Raw genomic sequence first — 18,486 nt, forward strand, 5'->3', positions numbered from 1 at the left:
TCTTCAGTTTCACAATTCCGTCCAATCAGCTTATGGAACGTGCCATATAAGAATGCTTCCAAGGTAGTTGCAAACCGTCTTAAGCAGATTTTGCCAGAGATAATTTCTTAGGAGCAATCAGCTTTTGTACCTGGTCGGTTAATCACTGATAATATCATATCTGCGTATGAATGTCTGCACTTCATGAAGAGAAACAAGGCAAAAAGCATAGGTTTTGTGCGCTTAAGCTTGATATGATGAAGCCCTATAATCGAGTGGAGTGGTCTTATCTGGAAGCAATCGTGACCAAGTTGGGTTTCAATCCTCATTGGATTTATGTGGTCATGAGTATGGTGAGCTCTGTAACTTTTTCAGTTTTGTTTAATGGCAAAAGGCTAAAGGAGTTTAAACCATCAAGAGGTATCCAACAGGGAGATCCTCTTTCACCCTATCTATTCTTGCTGGCAGCAGAGGGCCTTTTGTGCCTCCTAAAAGGTAATGCTCAGTCATCTAATTTGTGTGGAATAAAAGTGGCAGGGACTGCTTTGGCAGTTAGTCACCTTCTATTTGCGAATGATAGCATGTTGTTCTTTAAATCAAGCCGTGAAGGGGCGGAAGAATTGTCAAACCTATTGGATTTTATTGTAATGCATCTGGTCAGCGAATTAATCGTGACAAGTCCTCGGTTTTATTTAGCAAGGGATGCCCAGAAGCACTAAGAGAGGCATGCCATCTGATGTTGGTAAATCAAAAAATGGAACCTTTAAGTATCTAAAAGATAGAGTTTGGAAAAAGGTTCAGGGGTGGTTGGAAAAGATGTTGTCAGTAGGAGGAAAAGAGGTGTTGATCAAATCTGTTGTTCAAGCTATCCCAGTGTACTCAATGCCGTGCTTTAAGCTCTCGTGAGGTCTTTGCGAACATATCAACTCCATCATCTGCAAATTTTGGTGGGGCGGTAAGAATGGTAGCCGAAAGGTAGCATGGGTTTCTTGGGATGTTATGTGTCGGCCAAGGAACATGGGGGGACTTGGTTTTCGTGATCTCGAACTATTTAATTTAGCATTGTTAGCAAGACAGGCCTGGAGGGTGCTTCAGGACCCACTTTCGTTGAGTTCGAGAATTCTGAAGAGTGTAAACTTCCCTCAAACAACTATTTTAGAGGCTCCTCTGGGGAGTCACCCCTCGCAGATATGGCGATCTATACTTGAGGGGAGAGATGTGCTGGTTCAACGCCTTATACGTAGGATTGGTAATGGTGCGACTACTGAGATATGGTGACACAATTGGCTACCCGGAGAGACAACAATGAGGCCTATCACATCACCACCAATTTCGGGGCCTATGTAGGTTAGCGAGCTTATTGATGAGACATCTGCCAGATGGAGGGAGGAGCTGGTTCATGACATTTTTCTGCCAGTGGATGCTGTAACTATCTTGGATATACCTCTTTGTATGCGGCAGGTCTAGGATTTTTGGGCATGGAACAAGGAGAAGAGAGAAACATTCAGTGTCTATTCTGCGTACAGACTGTTGGATCACACTAAGTTTACCATGGCTAACTGGCTGGAGGAAGCAGCTGGATCCTCATCAAATGAACGAACAGCAAAGGACTAGACAGCTCTATGGGGTACTCAAGTTCCAGCCAAGGTCAAGCTTTTTCTATGCAGACTTGCCCTCCATTCGCTGCCTACAAATGATGTCAGGGCCCGGCGTAATATGGTGAAAGTGTAACTATCCCTAGGTGGTTTTGGTAATTCCTAACAACATATAGCTCATTGAGCTAATGCTATTTCAAGATTAATATCTCAGGAAAGCTCAATGATTGGCATGGCATGGATGAGAAAAGTGGACCCCTCAAAATGCTAAGGACAAAAGGATTGGCTCAAGCTCAAAGCTCAAGACTCTACATTTTCTATTTTAGTGATCCAAGATCACATTGAGTCTATAGGAAAAGCCAATACTATCAAGGAGGGATGAGGTGTTGCTTAATGAGGCTCTTGCTCAAAATGCTTAGTGATATGCTCCAAAACCCTCAACTACTTTCTCACATCCACATATGACCTAAACCAAAAGTCAAACTCGGCCCCACCGATTCTTTCTATCCGGCGCCACCGAGTTCAGATGTCATAGCCACTGCCACAAACCGTAGGCAAATCGGTCTCACCGATAGGGATCTCGGTCTCATCGAGACGGGATTGTAATCTCTCTGTTTCCCTTCATAACGTTTCGGTCCCACCGAGATGAGCGATCGGTCCCACCGAGATTGCAATTTAAACTCTATGTTTCCCTTTTGTAACATTTTGGTCTCACCGAAATGAGCGAATCGGTCCCACCGAGTTTACCTCACCAACTATCTGGTTAGCTTATTATCAAAATCGGTCTCACCGAGTTTGTGTAACCGGTCTCACCGAGATTACGTTATGCCCTAACCCTAACCATATCGGTCCTACCGAGTTGCATGTCGGTCCCACCGAAAATCCTAACGGTCACTAGCTTTGCTGAATCGGTCCGATCAAGTTTATCAATTCGGTCCCACCGAGATTGGCAAGTTGTGTGTAACGGTTAGATTTTGTGTGGAGGCTATATATACACCCCCACCTCCTCTTCATTTGTGGAGAGAGCCATCTGAATGAACCTACACTTCCAACTTACTTTTTCTGAGAGAGAACCACCTACACTTGTGTTGAAGCCAAGACATTCCATTCCTACCATATGAATCTTGATCTCTAGCCTTCCACAAGTTTCTTTCCACTCAAATCTTCTTTCCACTAAATCCATATCCTGTGAGAGAGAGTTGAGTGTTGGGGAGACTATCATTTGAAGCACAAGAGCAAGGAGTTCATCATCAACACACCATTTGTTACTTCTTGGAGAGTGGTGTCTCCTAGATTGGCTAGGTGTCACTTGGGAGCCTCTGACAAGATTGTGGAGTTGAACCAAGGAGTTTGTAAGGGCAAGGAGATCGCCTACTTCATGAAGATCTACCGCTAGTGAGGCAAGTCCTTCGTGGGCGACGGCCATGGTGGGATAGACAAGGTTACTTCTTCATGGACCCTTCGTGGGTGGAGCCCTCCGTGGACTCGCACAGCCGTTACCCTTCGTGGGTTGAAGTCTCCATCAACGTGGATGTACGATAGCACCACCTATCGGAACCATGACAAAAACATATGTGTCTCCTATTGCGTTTGAATCCTCCAAACCCTTCCCCTTACATTCTTGCAAGTTGCATGCTTTACTTTTCGCTGCTCATATACTCTTTGCATGCTTGCTTGAATTGTGTTAAGATTGCTTGACTTGTCCAAAGTTGCTAAAATCTGCCAAGAACTAAAATTGGGAAAAGGATAAGTTTTATTTGGTCAAGTAGTCTAATCACCCCCCCCTCTAGACATACTTTCGATCCTACATATGGCTAATCATCCGAGGTGTAGTTTGTGTGGTATGGAAGATTCATGGAAGCATGCACTGCTAGAATGTTCGTCGTTATGATGTGTATGGGCTTTGGCAGATTCAGAAATGGTTGAACATATGATGCACACAAATGAAAACAACGCCTGGAACTAGCTATTTTCACTAAAGGCTACGCTATCGCATGTGGAGTTTGTAGAACCACTAGTAGAAAACAGGGCTATGGTCCAGGCGGACTTGGAAACAGAACAGTTGTTGGGGGACATAATCCTCGGCGGAGGTGATGCCTTGTCATATCTCAACGACACCGATGGTCTAGAAGGAAAGGGTGAAGGCTCCGGTGATCGAACAATGGAGGAGAAAGGACATGATCATGATGGCTCCGGTGGCCGAATGCCGGTGGAAGGAGACTGTGATGACAGCTCCAGTAACCGAACGAAGGAGGGAGCTGTTGCAAAGTCCGGCGAGGTATATATATTAAGCTTGGGTTGACTAGCTAATTGATGCATTAATTGTTTTGGTATGTACATATATTAACTCTTCTTTCTTCTTTTATAGCCATCCGGATCGAGCTAAACCTCGGTAATGAGACAAGGCCCGAAGAAAAGGTTGCGCCAGGATGAAAGGTTCACGATCACAGCAATCTCGGACGATGGCCAACCGATTGAACCCAAGCGGACCAAGGAAGCATTTTCTGCTCAGTGTGGGGCTATTGTTAGGGACATGATCCCGATCAGCATCCAGCTATGGAATAAGCCAAAGAACGAAGACCCTCAAGTTCCTTATGTCAACGATAGACAGAAAGATGATCTTTGGACCTCGCTGAAGGCAAATTTCACCCTACCGCCAGAGGAGGATCCGAATAAGCCAGTTATAGAGCCATTGGTCAAGGCGTGTGCTCTTAAGAAGATGGCAGTGTTGGAAATATGCCCTAGAGGCAATAATAAAGTGGTTATTATTATATTTCCTTATTCATGATAATTGTCTATTGTTCATGCTATAATTGTATTAACCGGAAACCGTAATACATGTGTGAATACATAGATCGTAATATGTCCCTAGTAAGCCTCTAGTTGACTAGCTCGTTGATCAATAGATGGTCGTGGTTTCCTGACCATGGACATTGGATGTCGTTGATAACGGGATCACATCATTAGGAGAATGATGTGATGGACAAGACCCAATCCTAAGCATAGCACAAGATCATGTAGTTCGTCTGCTAAAGCTTTTGTAACGTCAAGTATCTTTTCCTTAGACCATGAGATTGTGCAACTCCCGGATACTGTAGGAATGCTTTGGGTGTGCCAAATGTCACAACGTAACTGGGTGGCTATAAAGGTGCACTACGGGTATCTCCGAAAGTGTATGTTGGGTTGGCACGAATCGAGACTCGGATTTGTCACTATGTATGACAGAGAGGTATCTCTGGGCCCACTCAGTAATGCATCATCATAATGAGCTCAATGTGTCTAAGCAGTTAGTCACGGGATCATGCATTACGGAACAAGTAAAGTGACTTGCCAGTAACGAGATTGAACGAGGTATTGGGATACCGACGATCGAATCTCGGGCAAGTAACGTACCGATTGACAAAGGGAATTGTATACGGGATTGATTGAATCCTCAACATCGTGGTTCATCCGATGAGTGCATCGTGGAACATGTGGGAGCCAACATGGGTATCCAGATCCTGCTATTGGTTATTGGCCGGAGAGATGTCTCGGTCATGTCTGCATGATTCCCAAACCCGTAGGGTCTACACACTTAAGGTTCGGTGACTCTATAGTTGTTATGGAAATTAGTATGCAGTTACTGAATGTTATTCGGAGTCCCAGATGAGATCCCGGACATCACGAGGAGTTCCGGAATGGTCCGGAGATAAAGATTTATATATGGGAAGTCCTTATTCGGTCACCAGAAGTGTTCGGAGGTTTATCGGTATTGTACCGGGACCACCGAAAGGGTTCCGGGGGTCCACCTGCCCCGGAGGGCCCTATGGGCTGAATATGGAGGGGAACTAGCCCCTAGGTGGGTTGGGCACCAAAACCCCCTAGGGCCCATGCGCCCAGGGTTTGGGGGAAACCCTAAAGGGGGCGCCCCCCCCTTGGCTTGGGGGGCAAGCCTTTCCCCCTTGCCCCCCCTCTAGATCCATCTAGAGGGGGCCGGCCCCCCTCTCCCTTGCCCCTATAAATAGAGGGGAGGTGGGAGGGCTGCCGCACCCTTCCCCTGGCGCAGCCCTCTCCCTCCCCAACACCTCCGTAGTAGTAGTGCTTGGCGAAGCCCTGCCGGAGAACTGCAAGCTCCACCACCACGTCGTCGTGCTGCCGGAGCTCTTCCTCAACTTCTCCTCTCCCCTTGCTGGATCAAGAAGGAGGAGACGTCCCCAGGTTGTACGTGTGTTGAACGTGGAGGCGCCGTTGTTTGGCGCTTAGATCGGAATCAATCGTGATCTGAATCGCTGCGAGTACGACTCCTTCATCCGTGTTCTTGTAACGCTTCCGCATCGCAATCTTCAAGGGTATGAAGATACACTCCCCTCTCTCTCGTTGCTAGTCTCTCCATAGATTGATCTTGGTGATGCGTAGAATTTTAATTTCTGCAACGATCCCCAACAGTGGCATCATGAGCTAGGTCTATGCATAGTTTCTATGCACGAGTAGAACACAAGATGTTGTGGGCGTCGATTATGTCAATTTACTTGCCGTTACTAGTCTTATCTTGATTCGGCGGCATCATGGGATGAAGCGGCCCGGACTGACCTTACATGTACACTTACGTGAGACAGGTTCCACCGACTGACATACACTAGTTGCATAAGGTGGCTAGCGGGTGTCTGTCTCTCCTACTTTAGTCGAATTGAATTCGATGAAAAGGGTCCTTATGAAGGGTAAATAGAAATTGGCATATCACGTTGTGGTTTTGGCATAGGTAAGAAACGTTCTTGCTAGAAACCTATAGCAGCCATGTAAAAACTTGCAACAACAATTAGAGGACGTCTAACTTGTTCTTGCAGCATATGTCGTGTGATGTGATATGGCCAAAAGGATGTGATGAATGATATATGTGATGTATGAGATTGATCATGTTCTTGTAATAGGAATCATGACTTGCATGTCGATGAGTATGACAACTAGCAGGAGCCATAGGAGTTGTCTTAATTTATTGTATGACCTGCGTGTCAATGAAAACGCCATGTAAATACTTTACTTTATTGCTAAACATTAGCCATAATAGTAGAAGTAACAGTTGGCGAGACAACTTCATCAAGACACGATGATGAAGATCATGATGATGGAGATCATGGTGTCATGCCGGTGACGATGATGATCATGGCGCCCCGAAGATGGAGATCAAAAGGAGCAAAATGATATTGGCCATATCATGTCACTATTTGATTGCATGTGATGTTTGTCATGTTTATACATCTTATTTGCTTAGAACGACAGTAGCTTAAATAAGATGATCCCTCGCTAAAATTTCAAGAAAGTGTCCCCCCTAACTGTGCACCGTTGTGAAGGTTCATTGTTTCGAAGCACCACGTGATGATCGGGTGTGATAGATTCTAACGTTCGAATACAACGGGTGTAAGCCAGATTCACACATGCAAAACACTTAGGTTGACTTGACGAGCCTAGCATGTACAGACATGGCCTCGGAACACGAGAGACCAAAAGGTCAAACATGAGTCGTATAGTAGATACGATCAACATGGAGATGTTCACCGTTGATGACTAGTCCGTCTCACGTGATGATCGGACACGGCCTAGTCGATTCGGATCATGTATCACTTAGATGACTAAAGGGATGTATGTCTGAGTGGGAGTTCATTAAATAATTTGATTAGATGAACTTAATTATCATGAACATAGTCTAAAATCTTTGCAATATGTCTTGTAGATCAAATGGCCCACGCTAATGTTGCCCTCAACTTCAACGTGTTCCTAGAGAAAACCAAGCTGAAAGACGTTGGTAGCAACTATACGGACTGGGTCCGGAACTTGAGGATCATCCTCATAGCTGCCAAGAAAGCATATGTCCTTGAAGCACCATTAGCTGACACACCCATTTTCCCAACAACTCAAGACGTTATGAACACCTGGTAGTCGTGAAGTGATGATTACTCCCTGGTTCAGTGCGGCATGCTTTACAACTTAGAACCAGGGCTCCAAAAGTGTTTTGAGCAGCACGGAGCATATGAGATGTTCCGAAGAGCTGAAAATGGTTTTCCAAGCTCATGCTCGGGTCGAGAGATATGAATTCTCCGACAAGTTCTACAGTTGTAATATGGAGGAAAACAGTTCTGTCAGTGAGCATATACTCACTATGTCCGGGTTACACAACCTTTTGTCTTAGTTGGGAGTTAATCTCCCACATGACTCGGTCATTGACAGGATCCTTGTGATGCCCCCGATTCAATCGTACACTAACCATACATGCAAACGTGTACGATCAAGATCAGGGACTCACGGGAAGATATCACAACACAACTCTACAAATAAAATAAGTCATACAAGCATCATATTCTAAGCCAGGGGCCTCGAAGGCTCGAATACAAGAGCTTGATCATAGACGAGTCAGCGGAAGCAACAATATCTGAGTACAGACATAAGTTAAACAAGTTTTCCTTAAGAAGGCTAGCACAAAAGCAACATCGATCAAAAAGGCAAGGTCTCCTGCCTAGGAGCCTCCTAACTACTCCTGGTCATCGGCGACCTCCATGTAGTAGTAAGCATCGGCGGTGGCATCTGGCTCCGACATCTGGTTGCATCAACCGGAAATAAGAAGAAAGGGGGAAAAGGGGGAGCAAAGCAACCGTGAGTACTCATCCAAAGTACTCGCAAGCAAGGATCTACACTATATATGCATCAGTATCAATGAAAAGGGTAGTATATGTGGACTGAACTGCAGAATGCCAGAAGAGAAGGGGAAAACCTAGCCTATCGAAGACTAGCATCTTTTGGAAACCACCAACTTGCAGCAACAGGAGGGAGTAGAGTAGCATAAAGTAAAGTAGTAGTAGTGTTATCAACCTCGGCCAGAGATCCTTTCTCGACACCCTGCGAGAAAGCAATCCCAGAGCCATACTATCCATTTCTCATATCCATTCATATCTCATCACAAGTATCCAGTTCTAGTTGTATCGGTTGGGATACAACTCCAACTGTCTGTTACCGTAGGACAGGCTATCGATAGATGTTTTCTTCCCTGCAGGGGTGCACCAACTTACCCACCACGCTCGATTAACTCCGGACGGACACACTTTCCTGGGTCATGCTCGGCCTCGGCCAAACAATACGCCGCAACCCGACCTAGTCTTAATAGAGAGGCTAGCACGCCGGACTAAACCTATGCCCCAGGGGTCATGGGCCATCGCCCCGGGAACTCCTGCACGTTGCGTGGGCGACCGGTGAGCAGACCTAGCTACCTCCTTCAAAAAGGCAGGTGCTTACGCAGTCCAACCCGGCACGCGCCGCTCAGTCACTGACGTCTATTAAGCTTCGGCTGATGTATACGACGCAGAACGCCCATACTATGCCCACGTGATGGTTAGTGCTATCAGGCCAGAGGCCCCTCGGATCAAATATCCAAATCGTAGTGTATTAGGAGCACGCGGTAACGATCAGAGACTCACAATCGATGTGACCCCGTCGCCCCGTCTCGAGTACTTGCGGCAAGGGCTAAGAATGCCCGGCCACGCCTCGTAAGTATCTCGCAGGCACCTTCCAGGTCAACCCGACTCCACATCACTCGCTATTAAGCTCGCGTGGGTACCCCTCAGGGCCGACCCGTCTTTAGTAACATGGCTCAGTGCAAAGTCATAGTAAGCATAGTAACTGTGTGTCTAACACCAAGGGGAAAACCCGAGGAATCACCCCCAGTGAATTCCACTCGATGTTATCATCAAGGTGAACGTAAGAGGATCCACCCTCGAGGTTCACACTTGAGGGGTTGCACGACAGAGCCGTAACGGAAGTGGTTAAGGAGGAAATCACCCTCGATGACCACGACCGGATAGCTACACTACAAAGATCTCATCAGGAGTGAAGTATGAGGTTCCACCCTCGGCACTCGATGGTAACTCTGCATAGTCGAGCAACAAAAGGGGAAAGTGATGTGCGGTGCCGGGGCCTGGTCTTCGATCCCGTTGATCGGGTCTTCGATGATGAAGCAGGGGCAACAAGGACAAGGTGGGGGTCACTGATGGTTCACTAACTGACCTATACTAAGGAGTTTATGATAAGCAGGTAAGGTACAACAGCGGATACAAAAGCAGGCTATGCATCAGAATAGGAGCAATCAATTACAGTAGCAAAATCTAATGCAAGCATGAGAGAATGGAATGGGCGATATTGGGATGATCAAAGGGGGGCTTGCCTGGTTGCTCAGACAAGAAGAAGGGGTCACCGTCGACGTAGTCGATCGCAGGGGCATCAACAGCGATCTCGGGGTCTACCAGAGAGAAGAGGGGGAAGAAACAGTAATTGATTGGCGGCGGAGGCGCTCGGGAGGCCGGATTTCGCCTACAGGGGGCCAAAACGAACGCTGCCGACGCTGTTCGAACGGGAGCGGCGAGCCGTAGCTAACCGCGGTGGTGGCCGGCCCCGGGGCAGCCAGAAACGGCGTCGGCGTGGAGCACAGGCGGCGGTGGCCTTCGGGTGCTCGACGGCGATGTTGATACGGTGCGTTAGTGAGCAAACAGAGAGGCAGGGCAGACCGTACGCGTTGTGGCGAGGCCAACGGTCGCGAGCCCTTGACCAAAAGGTCACCGGAGACGCGCCGGCGACCAAACGAGGTGGCGGTGGTTCGGGCTTCGTCGGTGTAGTGGCTACGGGTGGCTAGAGAGGGCAGGGGACGACGCGTTTGGCGTGTTCGGCACAGGAGCTCACCGCGGGAGCGTGGGGTCTAGGCAGAGGGCTCGGGGAGGTCCGGTGAAGCAGAACGGCCGCGAGGTCGTGTGGTGGCGGTCAAGGAGGAAGACGAAGGGGATCAGGCACTGGGGTGGCTCCCTCTTGAGGTCGTTGGTGCAGATGAAGCAGAAGACGGTCGTGGGGCTCGCGGACACATCGGGGCGACGAGGAGGGCACGGTGGTCGCGGTGGCGCAGCAACGTGGTGGCGACAGTGCATCGGGGCGAGGTGGACCTGGAGAAGGGGGCGAGGCCAGAGGGAGAGAGGGGAGAGGGGGCGTCCAGGGGGAGTGAGTGGGTGCGGGGAGCCCGCGGGGTCAAGGGGACGTCGCCCTTATCCCTTCCCTGACGGGGACGGCGACAGGGTTCGGTGGCGACCGACGAGCATGGTCGCTGGGTCGGGTGAACATAGAGGAGGGAGGCGACCGGGGGAGATGGGCTGCTGGGTTGGGCCGCCCAGATGACTAAGGCCCAAGGGGGTCAGGGGGGTTTTCTTTTTCTTTTTCTTTTGCTCTTTTCTTTTTACAAAAAAAGCATGGTAATATTTGGGGTGCCAAAAGGATTTTGTAAAATGTGGGACTTGGTCACATAATTACATTGCAATAGCTAGCACTGCCATAACAAGGTTGTGAGGCTTTTGAAATAGTTTGAAATTTTTATAAAGTAAAAGCCATTTAAACTATTGTTTTAGCCACTTCTTTAATTGCTTTAGGCCATTTAAACACCTTGAAAAATGTTGGTTCACCACCAATATTAACAAATGACTATTTGCCACAAGATGAACATTTTAGATCTCCTGTCTGACAAATAAGAGTTTTTGACTTTAGATTGGATTTGAATTTGAATCGGTGATTTGGATCAAGTGAAGATTAGCAATAGTAACAATGATGACAAGGCATCATTAGAAAGGGATTACTGTAGCATGATTCTTGGGGTATTACAATCCTCCAGTCGCTCCCACCTAGCTACAATAGCTTTGTGATGAACTACAATATGCAGGGGATGGAGAAAACCATTCCTAAAGTATATTCAATGCTGAAATCAGCGGAGGTGGAGATCAAAAAGGAACATCAAGTGTTGATGGTCAATAAAACCACTAGTTTCAAGAAAGTCAAGGGTAAGAAGAACTTCAAGAAGGACGGCAAGGGAGTTGCCGCGCCCGGTAAGCCACTTGCCAGGAAGAAGCCAAAGCATGGACCCAAGCCTGAGACTAAGTGCTTTTATTGCAAGGGAAACGGTCACTGGAAGCGGAACTGCCCCAAGTACTTAGCGGATAAGAAGGCCGGCAATACCAAAGGTATATATGATATACATGTTATTAATGTGTACCTTACCAGCACTCGTAGTAGCTCCTGGGTATTTGATACCGGTGTGGTTACTCATATTTGTAACTCAAAACAGGAGCTCCGGAATAAGCGGAGACTAGCGAAGGACGAGGTGACGATGCGCGTCAGGAATGGTTCCAAGGTTGATGTGATCGTCGTTGGCACACTACCTCTACATTTACCTATGGGATTAGTTTTAAACCTCAATAATTGTTATTTAGTGCCAGCTTTGAGCATGAACATTGTATCTGGATCTTGTTTAATGCGAGATGGCTACTCATTTAAATCTGAGAATAATGGTTGTTCTATTTATATGAGAGATATGTTTTATGGTCATGCCCCGCTGGCCAATGGTTTATTCTTATTGAATCTCAAACATGATGTTACACATATTCATAGTGTGAATGCCAAAAGATGTAAGGTTGATAATGATAGCCCCACATACTTGTGGCACTGCCGCCTTGGTCACATTGGTGTCAAACGCATGAAGAAACTCCATGTAGATGGACTTTTGGAGTCTCTTGATTATGAATCATTTGGCACGTGCGAACCATGCCTCATGGGAAAAATGACCAAGACTCCGTTCTCCTGAACAATGGAGCGAGCAACCAACTTATTGGAAATCATACATACTGATTTGTGCGGTCCAATGAGCGTTGAGGCTCGCGGTGGTTATTGTTATGTTCTCACCCTCACTGATGACTTGAGTAGATATGGGTATGTCTACTTAATGAAACACAAGTCTGAGACCTTTGAAAAGTTCAAGGAATTTAAGAATGAGGTAGAGAATCAACGTGACAGGAAAATAAAGTTCTTACAATCAGATCGTGGGGGGGGGGATATTTGAGTCATGAATTTGGCACGCACTTAAGGAAATGTGGAATTGTTTCACAACTCACACCGCCTGGAACACCTCAGCGTAATGGTGTGTCCGAACGTCGTAACCACACTCTATTGGATATGGTGCGATCTATGATATCTCTTACCGATCTACCACTATCATTTTGGGGTTATGCTTTAGAGACTGCCGCATTCACTTTAAATAGGGCTCCATCGAAATCCGTTGAAACGACACCGTATGAATTATGGTTTGGGAAGAAACCTAAGTTGTCGTTTCTGAAAGTTTTGGGGATGTGATGCTTATGTCAAGAAACTTCAACCTGAAAAGCTCGAACCCAAATGGAAAAATGTGTCTTCATAGGATACCCTAAGGAAACTATTGGGTATACCTTCTACCTAAGAGGCGAAGGCAAGGTCTTTGTTGCCAAGAATGGATCCTTTCTGGAGAAACAGTTTCTCTCGAAAGAAGTAAGTGAGAGGAAAATAGAACTTGATGATGTATTGCCTCTTGAACCGGAGAGTAGCGCAACTCAGGGGGGATGTTTCTGTGGTGCCTGCACCGACTAGAGAGGAAGTTAATGATGATGATCATGAAACTTCGGATCAAGTTGCTACTGAACTTCATAGGTCCAGAAGGACACATTCCGCATCAGAGTGGTACGGCAAACCTGTCCTGGAAATCATGTTGTTAGACAATGGTGAATCTTCGAACTATGAAGAAGTGATGGTGGGCCCGGGTTCCAACAAATGGCTTGAAGCCATGAAATCCGAGATATGATCCATGTATGAAAACGAAGTATGGACTTTGACAGACTTGCCCGATGATCGGCGAGCCATGGAAAATAAATGGATCTTTAAGAAGAAGACAGAGGCGGATGGTAATGTGACCATCTATAAGGATCGGCTTGTCGCTAAGGGATACCGAAAAGTTCAAGGGGTTGACTACAATGAGACCTTCTCACCCGTAGTGAAGCTGAAGTCCGTCTGAATCATGTTAGCAATTGCCGCATTCTATGATTATGAGATATGGCAGATGGACGTCAAAACGACATTCCTTAATGGTTTCCTTAAGTAAGGATTGTATATGATGCAGCCGGAAGGTTTTGTCGATCCTAAGAATGCTGACAAGGTATGCAAGCTCCAGCACTCAATCTATGGGCTGGTTCAAGCATCTCGGAGTTGGAACATTCGCTTTGATGCGATGATCAAAGCGTTTGGGTTTACACAGACTTATGGAGAAGCCTATGTTTACAAGAAAGTGAGTGCGAGCTCTGTAGCATTTCTCATATTATATGTGGATGACATACTATTGATGGGAAATGATATAGAATTCTTGGAAAGCATAAAGGCCTACTTGAATAAGTGTTTTTCAATGAAGGACCTTGGAGAAGTTGCTTACATATTAGGCATCAAGATCTATAGAGATAGATCAAGACGCCTCATTGGTCTTTCACAAAGCACATACCTTGACAAGATATTGAAGAAGTTCAATATGGATCAGTCCAAGAAGGGGTTCTCGCCTGTATTGCAAGGTGTGAGATTGAGCGCGGCTCAATGCCCGACCACGGCAGAAGATAGAGAAAAGATGAGTGTCATCCCCTATGCCTCGGCCATAGGGTCTATTATGTATGCCATGCTGTGTACCAGACCTGATGTGAACCTTGCCGTAAGTTTGGTAGGAAGGTACCAAAGTAATCCCGGCATGGAACAGTGGACAGCGGTCAAGAATATCCTGAAGTACCTGAAAAGGACTAAGGATATGTTTCTCGTTTATGGAGGTGACGAAGAGCTCGTCATAAAGGGTTACGTCGATGCTAGCTTCGACACAGATCTGGATGACACCAAGTCACAAACCGGATATGTGTATATTTTGAATGGTGGGGCAGTCAGCTGGTGCAGTTGCAAGCAAAGCGTCATGGCGGGATCTACATGTGAAGCGGAGTACATGGGAGCCTTCGAGGCAGCACATGAAGCAATCTGGATGAAGGAGTTCATTACCGACCTAGGAGTTATTCCCAATGCGTCGGGCCTGATGACTCTCTTCTGTGACAACACTGGAGCTATTGCCCTTGCCAAGGAGCCCAGGTTTCGCAAGAAGACCAGGCATATCAAGCGTCGCTCCAACTCCATTCGTGAAAATGTTAAAGATGGAGACATAGATATTTGTAAAGTGCATACGGATCTGAATGTCGCAGATCCGTTGACTAAACCTTTTCCACGAGCAAAACATGATCAACACCAGAACTCAATGGGTGTTCGATTCATCACAATGTAACTAGATTATTGACTCTAGTGCAAGTGGGAGACTATTGGAAATATGCCCTAGAGGCAATAATGAAGTGGTTATTATTATATTTCCTTGTTCATGATAATTGTCTATTGTTCATGCTATAATTGTATTAACCGGAAACCGTAATACATGGGTGAATACATAGATTGTAATATGTGAAGGAAATATGCCCTAGAGGCAATAATACAGTTATTATATATTTCCTTATATCATGATAAATGTTTATTATTCATGCTAGAATTGTATTAACTGGAAACATAATACATGTGTGAATACATAGACAAACAGAGTGTCACTAGTATGCCTCTACTTGACTAGCTCGTTGATTAAAGATGGTTATGTTTCCTAACCATAGACATGAGTTGTCATTTGATTAACAGGATCACATCATTAGGAGAATGATGTGATTGACTTGACCCATTCCGTTAGCATAGCACTTGATCGTTTAATTTGTTGTTATTGCTTTCTTCATGACTTATACATGTTCCTATGACTATGAGATTATGCAACTCCCGTTTACCAGAGGAACACTTTGTGTGCCACCAAACGTCACAACGTAACTGGGTGATTGTAAAGGTGCTCTACAGGTGTCTCCGAAGGTACTTGTTGGGTTGGCGTATGTAACACCCCGGATATGATTTTCCTAATATGTAATCCAACTCTTGCCGTTTCCGGCATTAAGTTATTTTATTTTCTCAGGTTCGGGTTTTTGTCTCCGTATGTTGTTGTCATTGTCATGCATCTCATATCATGTCATCATGTGCATTGCATTTGCATACGTGTTCATCTCATGCATTCGAGCATTTTCCCCGTTGTCCGTTTTGCATTCCGGCGCTCCGTTCTCCTCCGGTGGTCATTTCTACCTTTCTTTCGTGTGTGGGGATTAAACATTTCCGGATTGGACCGAGACTTGCCAAGCGGCCTTGGTTTACTACCGGTAGACCGCCTGTCAAGTTTCGTACCATTTGGACTTCGTTTGAAGCTCCAACGGTTAACTGAGGGACCGAGAAGGCCTCGTGTGTGTTGCAGCCCAACACCCCTCCAAGTTGGCCCAAAAACCCACCAAAACCCTCTCCATCATCTAGATCGTTCGATCACGATCGCGTGGCCGAAAACCACACCTCATTTGGACTCTCCTAGCTCCTCCTATGCCTATATAAAGACCCTCTCCGAAATTCCCCTTCTCCTTCCCCCGAAACCCTAGTCCCCTTCGTCTCCACGCGCCGGCGGACATTTTTCTGTCTGGCCGGACATGTCCGAATCCGCCGCTGCCGCCACATGGCGCTCCGCCATTCGCCCGCCGTGCCGCCCCACTTCGCTGGCCCGCCTGGCCCGAGGAGGGCCCCCGAGGCCCGCGCCTCGCCGCCGCCCACCCGGCTCGCCTCGCCGCCTCTTCCCCGCGTCCAGCGCCATCTCCACCGGATCCGGCCGCCGCGGGCCATTGCCGGCCGGCGCCCGAAGCTCCTCGCCGGCACACCGCCATCGCCGGCCACCGCCATCTTCACCGCCTCCCCGGCCTTCTTCCCCTCCTCCGGCGCCCTCCAACTCCCTCTCCGGCAAGTCCGGCGACGAACCCGGCCAACATCCGGAACCGCGCCGCCGCTACAGTACTCGGGCTGGATCTAGATCTGGGAATAGATCGGGTTGACTTTTTCTCAGAAACCCTAATTATTTTGCAATGTTCGTCACGCCGTAACTTTGCATCCGTAGCTCCGTTTTGGGCATATAGCATATCAAAATGTTCGTCTCAGAGAGCACATCATTTCATCTCATTGCATCATTTTAATTTGAGTTCATCTTGATGCCCGAAATGCCGTTGGAATAGTGCTATTTGAGATAATTGTCAGATGTGGTTCTCCAATTAGATATTTGTCATTTTTGCCATGATTAATGTGTGCATGATATGTCCCTGAGCTCTACATGTGTTTTGTTATATGTTTTTCTATCTTTCCATAGGTGCAATCCATGTATTTTTGTGATGTGTGTGGTGACTAGCACGAGCTTGCAAAGTGGTGCATTCGTTAATGCTGATTTCAGGGACTTAGCAATTCCACTAAGTCCTTGATCTGTTTATTTCAATATGCCATATGTTCATGTTGTTTCCTAGTGATCCGTGCCGCTTTTGAGGATGATCAGTAATGATGATTTGTTAATCTTGTAGTGCTCTATCCATCCATGTCTTTGTTTGCAATTATGGAGCACCCTAGCTTGAGTCAATCGAGCTCTACTTTTGCTATTTCGTGAATCTGGGTAGATTGTCTACTTGTTAGCGATATTGCCGAGGATGTTGTAGTTGATCCGTGCATGCTATATTATTGTTCTTGCCATGTCTAGCTTGTATAATGCGTATTCTTGATGGGTGTATGCTTATATTGTCATGACTTGCTCTGTAGTGAGTGCACCGAGCTCGTAAACATGCCTACTTGATATCTAATTTTGCATGCTCTAGTTTTCACCAAGTCTGTGATCTGATTATGTTTTTGCCATGTTCACATGCTTGCAAATGTATTTTCTGATCCCTTTTGGCTCAAGGTCACTAAGGGACTTTTGTTAAGCTCTTTGAGTACCTCCATGCCATGCTTTACTTTGCCATGTTCAGGTCCTGTAGCATATAGTTTTCATGCTCCAAAGTGGGCTACCTGATCTGAAATTCCAGACAAGTGTTAATTTCACTAAGTCTGAAATCTGTTTACCAAATGCATTTTTGCCATGCTTGTTTGAACCTGTTAATGGATGAATTGGCCGTAGCTTGGTGTTCATCTTTTATTAAGCATCATGAATGGTTCCCTGCCATGTATTTTTTTGCCATGATTGAGTGTTGTAGTATGTTCATCTTGTTGCATTTAGATGGATACTTGCTGTTTATCGCAGACCGTTGTCATATTTGAATTGCTTGCCATTTCCAAACCGTGACTCCGATTCCGGTGATCTTTATATAGTTTTCAAGCGATTTCATATCATCTTTCCAGTGGCACACTTGGATTTCCAAGTTGAGGCCAGGTTCTTTCATTCCTTGTCAAATCTTGCATATGCATCACATATCGCATCCCGCATAGCATACCATGATTGCATCATGTTGTTTGAGTTGGCACATGGTTGATTGTGTTCTGTTTGCTTGTTTGTCTTGTTTGGGTAGAGCCGGGAGACGAGTTCGCTAACGAGGAGCCCGTTGAGTTTGCATTCGAGGATCCAGTCAACTTTGACAACTTTGCAGGCAAGATGATCATACCCTCGAAATCACTTCTATCTTTGCTTTGCTAGATGCTCGCTCTTTTGCTATGCCTATGCTACAATGCCTACCACTTGCTTATCATGCCTCCCAAATTGCCATGTCAAACCTCTAACCCACCATGTCCTAGCAAACCGTTGATTGGCTTTGTTACCGCTTTGCTCAACCCCTCTTATAGCATTACTAGTTGCAGGTGAAGATTGGAGACCGTTCCTAGTTGGAACTTTATTTACTTGTTGGGATATCATTATATTACCTTGTTATCTTAATGCATCTATATACTTGGTAAAGGGTGGAATGCTCGGCCTCTCGCCTAGTGTTTTGTTCCACTCTTGCCACCCTAGTTTCCGTCATATCGGTGTTATGTTCTCGGATTTTGCGTTCCTTACGCGGTTGGGTGATAATGGGAACCCCTTGATAGTTCGCCTTGATTAAAGCTTCTCCAGCAATGCCCAACCTTGGTTTTACCATTTGCCACCTAGCCTCTTTTTCCCTTGGGTTTCCGGAGCCCG

Source organism: Triticum aestivum, chromosome 1A (assembly GCF_018294505.1).
Source record: "Triticum aestivum cultivar Chinese Spring chromosome 1A, IWGSC CS RefSeq v2.1, whole genome shotgun sequence".
In the NCBI taxonomy this organism is placed as follows: domain Eukaryota; kingdom Viridiplantae; phylum Streptophyta; class Magnoliopsida; order Poales; family Poaceae; genus Triticum; species Triticum aestivum.